The sequence below is a fragment of the Neoarius graeffei genome, chromosome 19 (assembly GCF_027579695.1).
Source record: "Neoarius graeffei isolate fNeoGra1 chromosome 19, fNeoGra1.pri, whole genome shotgun sequence".
NCBI lineage: Eukaryota > Metazoa > Chordata > Actinopteri > Siluriformes > Ariidae > Neoarius > Neoarius graeffei.
Window position 1 is genome coordinate 38,345,494 of NC_083587.1, and position 16,625 is coordinate 38,362,118.

General features: G+C 39.1%; 1 long non-coding RNA gene across 1 annotated transcript; it reads right to left on the reverse strand.

Annotated features, from left to right (window-relative positions):
* Positions 1-243: 243 nt before the first annotated feature.
* On the reverse strand, positions 244-5,344 carry LOC132867922 (uncharacterized). The gene is made up of 3 exons (XR_009650787.1): positions 5,164-5,344; positions 1,776-1,982; positions 244-1,649 (listed from the first exon to the last, which is right to left on the reverse strand). It is a non-coding gene; the product is annotated as an uncharacterized LOC132867922 (long non-coding RNA).
* Positions 5,345-16,625: the final 11,281 nt, after the last annotated feature.

Here is a 16,625-nt window from a genome sequence, read left to right on the forward strand (position 1 = left end):
TCCTGTGAATTTTATGCATCTTGTCAATAGAGAAACAGTCCATTGTGTTGTAAGGTATTGCATCATCTATCAGATGACGGCTGGAATACAGGCATGCATGCTACTCAAGCACGTACACAACCAACTATGGATTCTGTTCATATGAGTGAATATGTGAATGAATAAGTTAGTGAGAGAGAGAGAGGATAAGTGAGTGAGTGAATGATACATAACATCTCTGTTGGTCAAGATGGAGAATGCAGATGATCAAAAGCACATAATGTTTTATTTACCAACATAGGCCTAATCTTGACATATCAAAATGAGTTGCAGAAAATAATAAATCCATATTTCATATCCTGATACACTCTTTGTCAGCATTATGCAGGTCCATCGCAACAGGGGCCGGCAAACCAGGCCTGTCCAAACCAGGCCCCAAGCTGAAGGGGACCACCGGGGTATGCAAAGTACACTGAAATGGCCCTGATTATATGCATGACTAATATAAGTTGGTTATGAAAATCAGTTGCAAACTTAATTTGGAACTTGGAATTAAGCACAGGCTCCAGCTTGCCTGTGACCCTGTAGAACAGGATAAAGCGGTTAGAGATAATAAGATGAGATGAGATGAGATGAGATGAAAAAAGCTTTGAAAAAAAGATTTTTTAGCTTTATCTTGCTCCATTTGGCTGAAATGTCATCTCTCTCTCATTATCTCTAGCCACTTTATCCTGTTCTACAGAGTCGCAGGCAAGCTGGAGCCCATCCCAGCTGACTACGGGCGAAAGGCAGGGTACACCCTGGACAAGTCGCCAGGTCATCACAGGGCTGACACATAGACACAGACAACCATTCACACTCACATTCACACCTACAGTCAATTTAGAGTCACCAGTTAACCTAACCTGCATGTCTTTGGACTGTGGGGGAACAGGAGCACCCGGAGGAAACCCACGCGGACACGGGGAGAACATGCAAACTCCACACAGAAAGGCCCTCGTCGGCCACGGGGCTCGAACCTGGGCCTTCTTGCTGTGAGGCGACAGCGCTAACCACTACACCACTGTGCAGCCTGGCTGAAATGTGACATATCAAAAAGATTTTTTTTCAAAGCCCCCCCTTCTGAATGGTCAATTTATGGCAATAAATCTGACTTTGGCATAGATTTCTTGTGTTTTAGTGTAATATTCTACACTGAAATTCTACAAAACACTTTTATGGAAAAGGAGTATGACTCCGTGTGATGTCAGTAAAACATTTTACTGTAATAGCAAATTACATTCGATATTGCAGTTGTTTGACTAGTGAGTGATAGCCAGGGCCAATTACATCTTGTAGAGATTTTGGATATTTTGCCACCATCTTCTTTGCAACTTCTGTAGAACTCCTTTTACCTAAGCAAGAACTTTTTCGCATCATTTCAGACACCACAATCCTGACCATCTCCCTCCTCATTTTTGGACTTGGCCGTTTTCCTCTCTCTAATGACTGCATCAGTTCCTCTGAGAACTTTTCCCATGGTATCTCAAAGGTATCCACCCAGTCTGCTTCAGAAGTCTGGTTGCTGCTGGAGGAGTTTGATGACACACTTTGCGGGGACAAAGACTGCAGTGACGCAGGAGTATCTGGCGAAGTATTACTTGAGGACCTGCTGGTTTCAGGAGTCTGGCCTTCAAAAGCACACAAAAAACAAACACATACAAGTTATCAGAACTGAATATGAATATCATGTTTGCAACTGATCATTTAAATGTTGCTTTTGACACTGAGTGTTTCTAGTAATACATTTCACTTACATCTGAATTTCCAAGCAGCAAGTGCTTTTCTGGCTTGAACTGGTCTTAATGCTGACAGCAAGTCTTCCTCAACAATGAACTGGAAGTCATCATATGTTTCCACTCCAATCGACTGTAATGTCTCCTCAAGAATGTCTTTTGAAGCCTCTGGAAGGTCAGGCAACACCTCATTGATGGCGCTGCTTAGAAATGTTTGCTCAGCTATTTCTGGAATAAAATCAGTTAGACAAGTTTTTTTGTGAAAAGAAGACAACTGTAATTTAACACGTAGTTAACTATGTACAGATTAAAGAGACTTTTACTTAGTGTCAAAGATAATCTCATGCCTGATTCACACTTTTTATTTATGTACATCCTTAAGTTTTTAATCGAACTTTTCTCTCCCTGTTTTATTTGTTTGTTTGTTTACATCCACATATCACACATATTTGTTTTAAGTGGGATTTCCATTATGGTATACAAAGACAATTCTATTTTGAAAACACACTGTGTTTCAGAGGAATAACTTGTTGTCCATTTACCTGATAAGAGGTCAAAGGCTAAAAGCCGACCAAGTCATTTACAAGTCATGTTAAGACACAATGTGCTTGAACTCTGTTTTGTCACTGAATACAGATTGTATTCAGAATGATAGACAGCTGTTTGTAGATCCATAACAAAATACACAGCAGTTTCATTTTGAATCAGAATTAAAACCAGTTCTCCAAACTCCATATACTCATCATATTTTGATATCAGGAAACGCCCCTTTTTATACAATGTTCCCTTATATTGTATCTCTGTGGAAACACTTGTGTCTTTTTCTGAAAATCCCAGGTCTTTTACTGCATGTTTTATTACATCACTGTGGAGGCTGAAGTAAAAAACACAACTGTCCTTGACCAGCAGCAGCTGATTGCAACATGGGAAGAAACAGCTTCATGATGAGGCCACACCAATTTAATTAGCTGGTTCTTGGATTTTTTCAGAAAAAATATGAAGCGAGCGGGCGAAATAAAAAAAAATAATAATAATGCTCTGATGGTAAAATTAGCGGTGGAAAAAGACCAAACAATACAGGCAAACCAGTAAACAGGCTAAATAAATGATTGAATTACAGTCAATTGAACATCTACAATGCACAGAAAAAAAGATTTGACCAAGAGTAGGCTACTTCACAAGTCTTTAACGAAAGTAAAGGGGGCGATTTGATTGGTTTTCGACATCACGTGATCTCACGTCACGTGACCTTTTCTGTTGGCGGGAGTTTTATTTCGATTTTTTTTTTTCATTTTGCATTTTCTTCAAGTGGCGATTCCGAGAACCAACTAATCGAATTGGTGTGGCCTGAATTGTAGTCAAAGCTAAACTTAAATAAAATAAATGAAATAAATGTAATGACCGCTTACAAACAAAGTACTGTAAGTACTGTGGCCTGATGTTTTACATGAATTAACACATTTTTATCTTACAGGAACTTGTTTCATATACATGTCTTTATTTCTCAGGAATGCCTAAGTCTTTTCAGACAGTGCGTGACCTCATCAAGTTCATTACCATGGTGATCTTCACGGCATCTGCCCAACATGCTGCTGTCAACAATGGACAGGTAATATTTTAAACTATCTGTGAGTCAATCAATTTGCCCCATGTTTTGAAAGAATGCTTAAAAAAAGAAAACCATGCCGCCACTTGTTTATTGAAGGTAGGCTACAAAGACGGTCTCAGTGAAGTTAGTGTGAGTTGAAATCGCGTGTTTGGGTTGCAGGTAATGTGCTGTGCTGTTTGAAGACACACCGCATACCTGTGGTGTTCTGTTGCAAAATTATTTCATGCATTATTTAATGCCTCATAGGTAGCCGGCCAGGCCTTCCTACACACTTCCGCTTGACTATCATCTCCCTACAGTGCTAATCTGGATTTGATCCCATTGAGCTCGTTGTCTCAGGAGGCATTTTAACTTGACCATTCAGCCTCATAGGTAGCTATGTCTTCAAACAGCACAGCACATTACCTGCAACCCAAACACGCGATTTCAACTCACACTAACTTCACTGAGACCGTCTTTGTAGCCTACCTTCAATAAACAAGTGGCGGCATGGTTTTCTTTTTTCTTTTTTTTGGTTTTCTTTTTTAACTCCTCCCTCTGTTCGCTGAATGGTCAAGTTAAAATGCCTCCTGAGACAACGAGCTCAATGGGATCAAATCCAGATTAGCAACTCCTCCCTCTGTTCGCTGAATGGTCAAGTTAAAATGCCTCCTGAGACAACGAGCTCAGTGGGATCAAATCCAGATTAGCACTGTAGGGAGATGATAGTCAAGCGGAAGTGTGTCAAGTTAAATGGTCAAGTTAAAATGCCTCCTGAGACAACGAGCTCAATGGGATCAAATCCAGATTAGCACTGTAGGGAGATGATAGTCAAGCGGAAGTGTGTAGGAAGGCCTGGCCGGCTACCTATGAGGCATTAAATAATGCATGAAATAATTTTGCAACAGAACACCACAGGTATGCGGTGTGTCTTCAAACAGCACAGCACATTACCTGCAACCCAAACACGCGATTTCAACTCACACTAACTTCACTGAGACCGTCTTTGTAGCCTACCTTCAATAAACAAGTGGCGGCATGGTTTTCTTTTTTTAAGCATTCTTTCAAAACATGGGGCAAATTGATTGACTCACAGATAGTTTAAAATATTACCTGTCCATTGTTGACAGCAGCATGTTGGGCAGATGCCGTGAAGATCACCATGGTAATGAACTTGATGAGGTCACGCATCAACAATGGACAGGTAATATTTTAAACTATCTGTGAGTCAATCAATTTGCCCCATGTTTTGAAAGAATGCTTAAAAAAAGAAAACCATGCCGCCACTTGTTTATTGAAGGTAGGCTACAAAGACGGTCTCAATGAAGTTAGTGTGAGTTGAAATCGCGTGTTTGGGTTGCAGGTAATGTGCTGTGCTGTTTGAAGACACACCGCATACCTGTGTTGTTCTGTTGCAAAATTATTTCATGCATTATTTAATGCCTCATAGGTAGCCGGCCAGGCCTTCCTACACACTTCCGCTTGACTATCATCTCCCTACAGTCCTAATCTGGATTTGATACCATTGAGCTCGTTGTCTCAGGAGGCATTTTAACTTGACCATTCAGCGAACAGAGGGAGGAGTTGTAAATGCAGAGCAGGAATGCTATCAGTTAAGGCAGGCTATCAGTCAAAGGCTGATCCAATCTTTTTAAACATAAACACCTCCAGCAAGCAATCGTTTCTCAATACCTGAATGTCCAGACCCTCTGTACGAAACAAAGTGTATTACGAGGAGCTGGTCTATTACCAGGTTACCTCATAGGCAACAGCCGTGTTTGTGCTGCAAGTTATTTTTAACATAATGTATTTTTTACTCACGTGTGTTGGCATGTTGTTGCAAGATCTGTAAAATTCAAACTATAGGCTACAATGTTGAGGTGAGATGGTAATTCCTTTGAACGGTAAGAGGTGTGTTTGACACATGATGAGCTACTGAGCACAGGAGTCGTCGATGGCTGGCACACTGATGCACTGCACTGGGAGAATGTATGTGAGAGGGGGAGTGGCTGCAGCAGATAGAGCGGCAGAAGGCAGAAGTGCTTCTTTTACAGTTTTTTTTCTGAATACTTAAACACTAACAGTGATTCTTTTGGTATGATTTCTGAAACGATTAACACTTTTAGCCAATCTATTAACAAAGTTTGCCAAACTAAAAGCCCAATCAGCTCTTTACACTCAATTTGAAATTTTGTAACTCAACTTTTGCTAAACTGTAAAACACAACACACTGCACAGCACACTTATTGCAGAACTGTAAACACAACTCACTGCATAAGACTCATTTTGCAATTTTATAGCACACTTACAAAAAATATTCACGTCTGTCTCTTCTACTCAGACTATTCTGAGAATTACCTTCCTACACTGACACATGCCAAAGCACTTTTTGATAATTACTTCATTCAACATTCAGACCTTTAGTACTGCAAAAAAAGACAGGTAAGGATTTGTCTGGATTACAATTTTGGACAATATTGGACGGAGAGTGAAAGAGGTATAAGAATTAGAGAAGTGGAAGAGGTGAAGAAATAAGGTAGAAAAGGACAAGAACCATTAAGTGAAAAAGTGTAGAAAAGGTTGAGATCAAATATCAAAATCTCTGCGAAAATAGTAAAAAAAAATACTAAGCTGCATGTATTACAAAGTTGTAAGATACTGAAAACTGACATGCACTGCACACAGAGTAAGCAAAAGCCAAATGTGTTTTCCATTCTTACTGTCAGTGTGCAGTTGGTGCTTTGTGTGCTTAATAATGTTATGGGTTGTGTGTTAATATAGCACATCTGTATATTGCCCTTAATGCCAATTATTTATTCCCACCTCTTTATAACTGCTCTTGACTGCACATACTGTTTATACTGTAGCCTATTTACCGCACTTGCTGCTCATTGCACTTCTGATTAGATGCTAAACTGTATTTTGTTACCTTGTATTTATACATGTGTAATAACAATAAAGTTGAATCTAATCCAATATTAATATGCACGTTGAATACATGGACATATACTGTATGTATTATTTTTACATACTCCCTTACATTTTTTTAAATATTGAGGGAACAAAAGATGTGTTCTAACAAGGAAATGCAACATGATATTTTTGGTTTGATTCTTCCTAGAGACCTAAAAGTTCCTGTGAATTTTATGCATCTTGTCAATAGAGAAACAGTCCATTGTGTTGTAAGGTATTGCATCATCTATCAGATGACGGCTGGAATACAGGCATGCGTGCTACTCAAGCACGTACGCAACCGACTATGGATTCTGTTCATATGAGTGAATATGTGAATGAATAAGTTAGTGAGAGAGAGAGGATAAGTGAGTGAGTGAATGATACGTAACATCTCTGTTGGTCAAGATGGAGAATGCAGATGATCAAAAGCACATAATGTTTTATTTACCAACATAGGCCTAATCTTGACATATCAAAATGAGTTGCAGAAAATAATAAATCCATATTTCATATCCTGATACACTCTTTATCAGCATTATGCAGGTCCATCGCAACAAGGGCCGGCAAACCAGGCCTGGCCAAACCAGGCCCCAAGCTGAAGGGGACCACCGGGGTATGCAAAGTACATTGAAATGGCCCTGATTATATGCATGACTAATATAAATTGGTTATGAAAATCAGTTGCAGACTGAATTTGGAACTTGGAATTAAGCACAGGCTCCAGCTTGCCTGCGACCCTGTAGAACAGGATAAAGCGGTTAGAGATAATGAGATGAGATGAGATGAGATGAGATGAGATGAAAAAAGCTTTGAAAAAATGATTTTTTAGCTTTATCTTGCTCCATTTGGCTGAAATGTGACATATCAAAAAGATTTTTTTTTCAAAGTCCCCCCTTCTGAATGGTCAATTTATGGTAATAAATCTGACTTTGGCATATATTTCTTGTGTTTTAGTGTAATATTCTACACTGAAATTCTACAAAACACTTTTATGGAAAAGGAGTATGACTCCATGTGATGTCAGTAAAACACTTTAGTTTGTGGCTTCGTGAAGCAAATGTTGATGTAGTTTTCTGTTTGTCTTCTTTATCTTAAGGTGTTTCTTCTCAATCAACCCAGAGAAGGGCAGTAAGTTGGAAGAAACCCGCAAACCCAGACTGCATGTGAACCCCCGTGTCCTCACCTTGATCCAGGAACTTTCAGATCATGAGTGGCATGATGTCTGAGAACGGACTCAAGTCAATGAGTTTTCCAACCAGTTGTCAGACTGTTGCAAAGAAGTCGCATCATAAAAATTAAGACTGCATCCAGTTGTTAACAGTTTCTCGATTTTTGTATTTGCTTAATAGCAAATTCATATCTATTTTTGTGACAATGCCTTTGTTATTGTTCTAGAAAGTAACATTCTGTAATTCACAGAAAGTTAAAGGTCTTTGTTTTGTAAAAGCAGTTTTTTGCATTCTTTGTAAATATTTTGTAGACCTTAAGATTCTTCCATCTATTTTTATAATTGGGTGAGTTAGATCCAATTCCAAAGTTCTGTTGGATTCTGTTTTGTAAAAAATCTCTAGAGACAACTTTTTTTTTTCACAATACTAAATCACAAAGCACCTTACAGATGATAGGAAGCTGCTCCCCAAATTCAAATTTGTCTTGGCAAAATACAGTAACAAATCATTGAACAGTCTTATAAGATATAACATAAATACACATTTTACCTGTTTTTTTTTGTTTCTTTCTTTAATCAAGAAATGTTTCTGTGACTTACCATCTTGACTTCCATCTGAATAAAATAGGGCAGAGAATTTTTCCAATAGCTCGAACATAACATTGGTCTCCTTGGTTCAGCAAACGCCTTGTACAGCTATTGGGCACATGCATGGATATATGCATAAATACTGTAGGCACTGCACACTAATTATTAATTTAGTCTTAAGAAATTGACTCTGTCGTCAAAACCCACACCTTATTGAGAGGGTGATAGTAAAAATGTTAAATTCAGAGATTGATTGGAATATTATGACAGAAGAAAAAAAAGATATTTTGGTTAATCACATCTGATAAATCAAGGCAGTGTTTAATAATACTGGAGCTGAATGTTTTTGTAAATGTACACCCAAAATAGAAGTTGATTGTAGTGTGATTTAATAATTGCCAAAAAATGTCTAAATAGGTTTGAAAGTTGTTTCTCATCTTACTGTTTCTGATAAAGTCAAAATGGTTGAAAAAAAAATTACATCTGTTTAGCGGGTGTATTTGCTTCATGTTTTATGTTCAGAAATGACAAATGAACATTGCATTGAAAATAAATTTTTCGAAGGCATGCAATTGTAAGTTTTTTTATTATTATTATAGATACTCTTTATATGTGGCTTCCTTGTATTTTAAAGTTGCATTTAAGTGGTAAATGTTTGTTGAAATTTGATGTTTATAGATATTATTTGAAAATATAATTATTAATAAAAAGAAAAACATTTAAAGCAAATTTAAATTCAGTTTTACAGAAAATATTAATAAAATTTTTATACTGGCATTTTAACAGTTTTAATCTGTTATTCAAAAGTATTTCTTCAGTAAGACTAAATTAAATTTCATGGACAACAAACAAAAACTATTTGTAAATCTTACTGGAAGAAAGTGTAAAATAACAGCATTATTAGGATAATTCATCGGAAAAAGTTTGTTAAATTTATTTGGTAAAACTGTTTTAGGGCAGCATGGTGGTGTAGTGGTTAGCGCTGTCGCCTCACAGCAAGAAGGTCCGGGTTCGAGCCCCGTGGCCGGCGAGGGCCTTTCTGTGTGGAGTTTACATGTTCTCCCCGTGTCTGCGTGGGTTTCCTCCGGGTGCTCCGGTTTCCCCCACAGTCCAAAGACATGCAGGTTAGGTTAACTGGTGACTCTAAATTGACCGTAGGTGTGAATGGTTGTCTGTGTCTACCGTATGTGTCAGCCCTGTGATGACCTGGCGACTTGTCCAGGGTGTACCCCGCCTTTCGCCCGTAGTCAGCTGGGATAGGCTCCAGCTTGCCTGCGACCCTGTAGAAGGATAAAGCGGCTAGAGATGAGATACTGAGATTAGATGGGAAAACTGTTTTATTACAAAAAAAAAACCCTTTTAAAAACACACTTAAAATTTGTACAAAATTATGGGACAATCTGTTTATTTTACAGTTTAACACTGTTGTAATTACTGTTTGGTCAGTAAAACTGTTTACATGTTCACTGTATTTTATAGTGAATTATTCTGGCAACCACAGCTGCCAGGTTTTTTTTGTAAAAACAATAGATTTTTTTTTACAGTGAAGTATATTGACCCTCTGTATATTAATATAGCACATCTGTATATTGCCCTTATGTATTAATGCCAATTATTTATTCCCACCTCTTTATAACTGCTCTTGACTGCACATACTGTTTATACTGTAGCCTATTTACCGCACTTGCTGCTCATTACAATTCTGATTAGATGCTAAACTGTATTTTGTTACCTTGTATTTATACATGTGTAATGACAATAAAGTTGAATCTAATCCAATATTAATATGCACGTTGAATACATGGACATATACTGTATGTATTATTTTTACATACTCCCTTACATTTTTTTAAATATTGAGGGAACAAAAATGTGTTCTAACAAGGAAATGCAACATGATATTTTTGGTTTGATTCTTCCTAGAGACCTAAAAGTTCCTGTGAATCTTATGCATCTTGTCAATAGAGAAACAGTCCATTGTGTTGTAAGGTATTGCATCATCTATCAGATGACGGTTGGAATACAGGCATGCGTGCTACTCAAGCACGTACGCAACCGACTATGGATTCCGTTCATATGAGTGAATATGTGAATGAATAAGTTAGTGAAAGAGAGAAGATAAGTGAGTGAGTGAATGATACGTTACATCTCTGTTGGTCAAGATGGAGAATGCAGATGATCAAAAGCACATAATGTTTTATTTACCAACATAGGCCTAATCTTGACATATCAAAATGAGTTGCAGAAAATAATAAATCCATATTTCATATCCTGATACACTCTTTATCAGCATTATGCAGGTCCATTGCAACAGGGGCCGGCGAACCAGGCCTGGCCAAACCAGGCCCCAAGCTGAAGGGGACCACCGGGGTATGCAAAGTACATTGAAACGGCCCTGATTATATGCATGACGAATATAAGTTGGTTATGAAAATCAGTTGCAGACTGAATTTGGAACTTGGAATTAAGCACAGGCTCCAGCTTGCCTGCGACCCTGTAGAACAGGATAAAGCGGTTAGAGATAATGACATGAGATGAGATGAGATGAAAAAGGCTTTGAAAAAATTATTTTTTAGCTTTTTCTTGCTCCATTTGGCTGAAATGTGACATATCAAAGCCCCCCCCCCCCCCCCCCCCCCCCCCCCTTCAGAATGGTCAATTTATGGTAATAAATCTGACTTTGGCATAGATTTCTTGTGTTTTAGTGTAATAGTCTACACTGAAATTCTACAAAACACTTTTATGGAAAAGGAGTATGACTCCATGTGATGTCAGTAAAACACTTTACTGTAATAGCAAAACACACTTTTGATTATTATGCGACCAATGGCTTGAATTGAATTGGATATCTAGATGGCATATTTGATATAATGCATGCTTATGAATGGGTTTAATATATATATATATATATATATATATATATATATATATATATATATATATATATATATATATATATATGTGCTATGTTCACAGTAGCAGTATACATTTTAAAACAGTATGATGATTGATATCACCAATTCAGAAACTTGGTGACATAGTATTGCCTATGGGGACCTGACTTTGACCATAAATTAATTGACTTATCAACCGTTTGGTCATGCAAATTTTCAAAAAATTATTTAACCATGAAGGTGTTATTTTATTTTGTAGGTAAATTAATTGGTATGTTATTTGACTTCATTTTAACATAGATTTGAAGAAAAAAAAAGTATTACCTTTGAAAACTTGATAGATGTGATTTGGCAAAATATGGCCGAAATTGCTTCATTCTTCAGATCATGTTTAGTTAAAAGGTGTGGCCTTCGACATCACAGGGGTACTGAGCAAACTATTTGTGTTTAACATGTGCCCAGGTGGTAGAAAGGTGTCTTATGATTGAATTCATGACAGATGGAAATTTGGTGAGATTTGGTGTTTTAAAATGTGCTCTACCAAATGGTTGAGCGGTCAGTTAAAGGGTTAAAAATGGGCGAATTAGCACAAAGTCTGTCTGTAATATCATTTTTGGAAAATCAACTGTAGTTAAATTGTGCTTGCCAAAGAGGGCGCAGCACGTGTGTGTGTGTGTGTGTGTGTGTGTGTGTGTGTGTGTGTGTGTGTGTGTGTGTGTGTGTGTGTGTGCAGAAATGCCTACCCCAAATTTTGAATTTCAGTATTCTTGAAAACATTTTTCAGTATTTTGGAATGACTTTCAGTAACATTAATTTATGCGCATTTCCATTATAAAGAGGTGTATATATACCAATATGTTTAACATTTAAATTATTAAAAAGAACTGTTTTGTGTGAATTGAATAAACAAAACGCAAGCAGCCATCTCAACTGAATTTCCACTCAACAAATTTCTAGAGCATACAATATATCACATTTTTATAAATACAATAGTGTTCCCTGTTTGCAGACATTACGGTTGACTACCAATCATTGGTATTGAATGCAACTCCTCAAAAGTATTATATTATATTGCCTGGCAAAATGTTCTACCTGTTAACGGATTCTAATAAAATTAAAAAAAAAATTCTTATTTCATACCAAAGAGAGTCCGATATTGTTATCTTAATGTCCCAATATATAAATACTTCAGCATAATGCTTCAGAAGAGACATTGAATAAAATGACATTTATAATTGTATTTAAAACAGTGGAATGATCAATTTTTTGCCACAATCCCAACAGCACTAATCATAAAATTCTGTTTTTGATCATACTACATGTACATTTGCACTTGCAACACTGAAAAGACTTTGAATTAAAGAAGTACAGCCAGTGTTTGATATTTCAGTGAATAAAAATCATACATGTAAAAAGAAAGTGAATAAGTTTAACTCACATTTCATGGCACTAATCGGCAAATTCAACTCCAAGCATAGGTCAACCATCACCGCTTCAGCACGTGTCACGTTCTGTGTCTTTTCATCCACAGATTTCATAAAAAACTGCTGGATACCCCCAGATTTACTTTCCGCCTGACTCAGCATTTCAGCATACTCCATATGTTTTTTTTGTAGTTGACATGCCGCCTGCAGTCATCGCGACCACCATGAGTGATGTTAATGTCAGTTCTACACAGTTTGCAGTGCGCATATCCATTGCCCTTTTGACTGGGTGTAATGCAATGCCATTCTACCGTATCGAAAATAGTGCGAACAAATGTGCGGAATCGGCGCATGTCACACACAGCATGTGTGGTTGTCGTAAAAATAAATAGCCTAGCCGTGAATCGCGCATGGATTGAAAAAGTCGCTTGGACATTTAAAAACAACTCACTGGAATTTTTTAAGACTTTATAATAATTCCGTACAGAATAACACTGTTTGCCGTAACATCGTATTTACGTAACTTTTCCGTACAAAATACGGCCAATCCATACTAGTAGGCATCTGTGTGTGTGTGTGTGTGTGTGTGTGTGTGTGTGTGTGTGTGTACACTATATTGCCAAAAGTATTTGCTCACCCATCCAAATTATCGGAATCAGGTGTTCCAATCACTTCCATGGCCACTGGTGTATAAAATCAAGCACCTACGTGTAGGCATGCAGACTGTTTTTACAGTTTGGAGCTGGCCCCCTCCTCTTCCAACATGACTGTGCACCAGTGCACAAAGCAAGGTCCATAAAGACATGGATGACAGAGTCTGGTGTGGATGAACTTGACTGGCCTGCACAGAGTCCTGACCTCAACCTGATAGAACACCTTTGGGATGAATTAGAGCGGAGACTGAGAGCCAGGCCTTCTCGTCCAACATCAGTGTGTGACCTCACAAATGCGCTTCTGGAAGAATGGTCAAAAATTCCCATAAACACACTCCTAAACCTTGTGGACAGCCTTCCCAGAGGAGTTGAAGCTGTTGATGTCGGTGGACCGACATCATATTGAACCCTATGGATTAGGAATGGGATGTCACTTAAGCTCATATGTGAGTCAAGGCAGGTGAGCGAATACTTTTGGCAATATAGTGTATGTGGAGGGGGGTGTATGTGTGATGGGGTGGACGTCTTTTTATTGGAATGGATCCCGGGGGGGTGGCTGGAGGGTCAGAGGTGAGGCCCCCCCACACCCTCCTTTAGGGAAAGAAAGCAAGGAGAAAAAAAAGCAAAGTTCCCCTGCTGGGGCCAATCTGAAAAGAGCAGCATCAGCATGAAAGGACATGTGAGGAGAGGGGAGCAGAGGGATTTGTGCTGGGTATGTTCTGGGCTGCCTGGAGAGCACAAGGATATGAAAAGGTTGCATGAGAATAAGAATGTCTGGTGTGAACATATGAAAACATGGGAACATTGCCAATGAGAAAATTGATTTCCTTGGAAGACAGGTAAGGATATGAAAAGGTTGCGTGAGAAAAAGAATGTCAGGTGTGAACGTATGAAAATGTAAGTTACGAAGGTAACTATGGATCTGTGAGACCGAGGGATGACCATCACTACGGTCTAAAAAAGGAATGATCACCTTCGTTCTGCCTATCACCGAGACCATATGTCAACAAAGTCATGTCCATGACCTCCAGAAGCAGAACGACTCACGTTATAAATAGCAGAGATTGCTCCTGGTTCAGTCTCCTACCTTGAGTGCCTCAGGATGGTCCGAGTGACATGGATAGTGACGGTCATCCCTTGGTCTCACAGATCCATAGTTACCTTCATAACTTACAATCTGTTTCGACCTCGCTCTGACCGTCACTACAGTCTAAAAAGAGATGACACATACCAAAAGAGTGGCAAGGAACCCAGAATTAATCATTAGAACCTCGCTCGGTCACGGACATGAGTGCGGCGTTGCCGACCGGAGCTGGGTGAGTTACGTCCACCCTGTAAAATCTGGTAAATGTGCATGGCATAACCCATGAAGCCGCTGCACAGATATCCCCTGCTGCCACACCTCTAAGGGCAGCCCAAAATGTAGCCACACTTCTGGTAGAGTGAGCCCTCGTACCCGAAGGGACCGGTATCCCCTGAGCCCTGTAAGCGTGGGAAATAACCTCCACCAGCCAATGAGACAGCCTGTTTGGAAAGCAGCAGCCCGCACTTTGCCGCCCCATAACAGACAAAAAGTTGAGAGTGCATTCTCCTCAAGGACTGTGTACGGGCCAGATAATAATAATAATAATAATAATAATAATAATAAATTTTATTTAAAGGCACCTTTCTAGCATCCAAGGACACCGTACAAAAATGAAAGACAAACCATACATTAAAATTACAAAAAAAAACAAACAAAAAAAACATTAAAACAAGTTACAATTCAAAATTAAAAATTAATTAGACAATACAGTGATTAAATTTGAAAAGCAAGTTTGAACAGGTGTGTTTTGAGTAAGGATTTGAACTGTGGAAGGGAATTGATATTTCTAAGTTCGTGAGGTAATGAGTTCCAAAGCCGGGGAGCAGAGCAGCTGAAAGCTCTGCTCCCCATGGTGGTGAGAAGGGCAAAGGAGACAGTCAAGTGGATAGAAGAAGAAGATCTGAGGGAAGGAGAGGGAGTGGCAACATGGAGGAGATCGGACAGATATGGGGGAGCGAGGTTGTGGATGGACTTGAAAGTTAACAGAAGGATTTTGAATTCAATTCGAAACTTGACTGGGAGCCAGTGGAGCTGCTGCAAGATGGGCGTGATGTGGTGGATGGAGGGAGTTCTGGTGATGATGCGGGCAGCTGAATTCTGGACCAGTTGGATCTTATGGACAGATTCGTGAGGGAGACCAGAGAGGAGGGAGTTGCAGTAATCCAGACGAGAAGTGACGAGGCTGTGGACAAGAATAGCAGTGGCATGGGGAGTAAGGGAGGGGCGGAGACGGTTAATATTGCGTAAATGGAAATATGCAGACCGGGTAATGTTATTGATGTGGGATTGGAAGGAAAGAGTGCTGTCGAGGATGACACCCAGACTCTTAACCTGTGGGGAGGGGGAGACAGAGCAATTGTCAATATAAAGAGAGAAACTGTCAATTTTGGATAGTGATGATTTGGTGCCAATGAGGAGAACCTCAGTTTTGTCACTGTTTAGTTTGAGGAAGTTGGAGGAGAACCAGGTTTTTATTTCTGCTAGGCAGTCAGTAACAGAGGAGGGTGGAAGGTTGGAAGTGGGTTTACTGGAGAGGTAGAGCTGGGTGTCATCCGCATAGCAGTGGAAACTGATATTATATTTACGGAAGATGTTGCCAAGGGGAAGGAGATAAATGATGAAAAGGAGGGGCCCCAGGACAGAGCCCTGGGGCACACCTGAAGTGACAGGGGAAGAGTGGGATGTGAAAGATTTAAGCTGAATGAACTGAGTGCAGCAGGAAAGATAAGATTTAAACCCGTCAAGGGGGGGTGTGAGTGATACCAATGGATGCTAATCTATTGAGGAGGGTGAAGTGACAAATGGTATCGAAGGCTGCACTCAGGTCAAGGAGGATGAGGATAGTGAGTAAACCAGAATCAGCTGCCATGAGGAGCTCGTTGGGGATTTTGATTAGAGCTGTTTCTGTGCTATGGAGGGGACGGAAACCAGACTGAAACTGTTCATACAGGTTATTGTGGAAGTGGAGTGGATGGAAGTGGAGTTGATTAGCTACTGTTTTTTCAAGAATTTTCGAAATGAAGGATAGATTAGAGATACGGCGTAGGTTATTGAAGTTGGTAGGATCTGCACCAGGTTTTTTCAATATTGGTGTTATTGCAGCAGTCTTAACCCTCATCCTACCATGCTATTTTACACCTTAATCTTACCATGTGGGGTCCGTTTGGACCCCAATACTTTTCTTTAAAATTAAAGCTTATAAAGACAAAATCACCAGATAAGTTTTGTTCAGAACATCTTGTATTAATAACAGCAATACACTAAAGGGCCCAAGGCATAAAGAACACACTTAACCTTCATCCTACCAGCCAATTTTACATACACAAACTACCAGGCAGGGTCCGTATGGACCCCAGGAGGGAATACCTTGAAATCAATGCAGTAAGAACCAATTCAATGCAGCAAACAGACATAACTTTATTGAAGAACAAAATCCACTATGGCTGAATATCAATGATGTATTATAAATGCAATAACATTGCAATAATATTGCAATAACTAGCATACATGTAGCAA